Genomic DNA, 2862 nt, shown 5'->3' on the forward strand with positions numbered 1-2862 from the left:
GCCAGTTCCTCATTCAGGAGTGTGCTGTTTAATCTCCATGTGTTCATGTGGTGACTAGGGCTTCTTCTGGTGTTGATTTTAAGCTTTATTTCATTGTGGTCTGATAGAATGCATGGAATTATTTCAGTCTACTTGTATTTGTTGAGGTTTGTTTCATGCCCCAGTTATGGTCAATTTTGGAGAAGGTTTGATGGGGCACTGAATAGAAAGTATGTCCTTTGGTGCTTGGGTGGAATACTCGGTAGATGTCTGTTAAGTCCATTTGATATATGATATTGTTTAATTCAGATGTCTCTCTGTTAACTCTCTGCCCTGTTGACCTATCTAATGGAGACAGTGGGGTATTGAAGTCCCCTACTATTAATGAGTTGGGATTAATCTGGGTCTTAAAGTCCTGTAGTATTGTTTTTATGAAGTTGGGTGCTCAAGCATTTGGTGAATATATGTTCTTGATTGTAATATCTTCTTGGTTTATTGTTCCTTTGATCAGAATGAAGTGGCCCTCTTTATCTCTTCTGATTAGTTTTGGTTTAAAGTCTACTTTGGCAGATATTAGAATTGCTACGCCTACTTTTTTCTTAGTTCCATTGGCTTGGTATGTTTTTTTCCATCCTTTCACCTTAAGATAGTGCCTGTCCTTGAAAGTGAGATGAGTTTCTTGTAGACAACAAAAGGTTGGGTTTTGTTTCTTAATCCATTCACCTAGTCTGTCTGTTGACTGGGGAGTTCAGTCCATTAATTAAGTTATTAATGAAAGATGTGTCAATCCTGTCATTTTTATTTCTGGTCTCATTCTTGATATAGCTGTACTTTCCCACAGTTAATACCTTCATTGAGTTTTTTTCTGCAACCCCTTGGGTATAGTCATTCCTTTCTTCAGCTCTTTGTATTGCTTCCAGAACTCTCTTAAGGGCTGGTTTTATGGACTGTCATGGAAGATTTTTCTTTCCCCTTAGACTATGGTAGACATTTTGGCTGGGTATAGTAATTTAGGTTGGCATCTGTGCTCATTTAAAATGGAATACTTTGGTCCAAGCTCTTCTGGCTTTCATAGTTTGCACCAGGATCTTCTGGCTTTCATAGTTTGCACTGAAAAGTCAGCTGTAATCCTAATGGGTTTTCCTTTATATGTGACTTGTTGTTTCTCTCGCGGCTTTCAGTATTGTTTCTTTGTTCTGCATGTTTAGTGTTTTTATACTATGATGTGCTGTGGAGAATTTCTTTTCTGGTCCTGTCTGTTTGGTGTTTTATATGAGTCTTGTATTTGTCTGGCCATGTCTTTCTTTAATTTTGGGAAATTTTCTTCTACAATTCTGTTGAAGATCTGGTCCATGCCAATATCTTGGGATTCTTCTCCTTCCTGTATGCCTATGATTCATCAGTTTGGTCTTTTTATGGTGTCGCACAATTCTGGCATATTCCATTCTTGTGATTTCTTAAATTTTTCATAATCTTTGCTTGAGTGGTCTAGTTCATCCACTTTATCTTCCAATCTTGATACTCTGTTTTCCATTTCATTCATCCTATTGGTGAGGCTTTCTCCTGTCATTTCTAATTGGCTTACTGAGTGTTTCACTTCCTTCTTCATTTCAGCCTGAGTAGTCTTCAATATTTCTAGCTCTTTTCTGAATTCATTCAGAAGTTTATCCCTATCTTCCTTCAGTTCTTTGATTTGTTTGTGTGTTCTTTAAATTCACTGAATTCTTTTATCCTGTTTATAATTGTTCTTTTGAGTTCCATGTCCTGCATTATCTCTAGGGGCTTCTCACTGTACCCTTCTAGAGGACTATTGGTATTTGGTGGGGATATGTTATTTTGGTTTTTCATGTTATTATTTTTTTCTCTATGATTTTGACATTTGAAGTTCTTTTGTAGTTTCTGATCCTTGTGTGAGACCAAGCCTTCAAGTTTAGGTCTGCTTCTTTTTGTAAACTTTATGTGTCTTTGTGGTTTACTTTTTGGGCATGAAAAGCTGGTTCCTCTAAGCTTCCAGTTCTCTTTTGATTTTATATTGGAGTAGCCAGATTGCTTTTGTCTTCAGGAGTTCCCACAGAGGCCCAAGTCAGATGAGGATCAGTGGATCCCTCCAGGATAGACTTTGGCCTCAGGAATTTGGGGGTTGGACTGGCCTGGGAGCTGGGCCCAGGAAAGATGCTGGTCTCAGGCAGCTGATGGCCATACTACCCAGAGATGCAAAGGGAGATGGGGGCGGGAAGAGGCCCCAAGGCCTCCTGGGGACTGCAGGGAGCAACTGGGGTGGTCTGGATGCAAAGGATTAGGAAGCCGAGAGGTCAGCCCCCAGTGTCCAGGAAAGAGGCTGGTGGGTTGTGCAGCCCAGGGAGGCAGAGGGAGGTGAGGGCAGGACTAGGCCCAGAGGGCTCCTGCGGACTGCAAGAAGGAACTGGGTGGTCTGGATGCAAAGGATCAAGAAGCAGTGGTGGATCTGGGCCGAGAGGTCAGCCCTGGTGTCCAGGAAAGAGGCTGGCAGGTTGTCTAGAACTAATAATTTTTAAAGGATAAGTTTTTTTCCTTTTTTAAAAATTTATTTAATAACCACATGATTAGAAGAAGAATTTCATTACAGCTTTAACATATTCAATAACAATTTCCAGAGCAAAGAGACATCTCTTTCAAAAGTGGCTGTAAATTGTTAGGTTCACATTTGAATTAATAATATTGAACTCAGTATAAACCCTGTAAGACATAAAATTGAATGAGTTTTTAACCTTTAAAAAAGATCTCCAGTTCATTTTAAAATATACTGTTTCCTACAGAAAGACTCATTTTTAATGCAACTAACACTTAGATGTTTGCATATGTGTCTCTAATCTCTATGTATCTGATTATTACTAGTCACAGTCA

The 2862-nt window shown here is 39.3% G+C and overlaps 1 pseudogene; it reads left to right on the forward strand.

The window, feature by feature from the left end:
* Positions 1 to 2862, forward strand: part of LOC103741693 — a 56256-nt pseudogene that overhangs the window by 11300 nt on the left and 42094 nt on the right.

Source organism: Nannospalax galili, unplaced genomic scaffold (assembly GCF_000622305.1).
Source record: "Nannospalax galili isolate Female #2095 unplaced genomic scaffold, S.galili_v1.0 scaffold741, whole genome shotgun sequence".
Lineage (NCBI taxonomy): Eukaryota > Metazoa > Chordata > Mammalia > Rodentia > Spalacidae > Nannospalax > Nannospalax galili.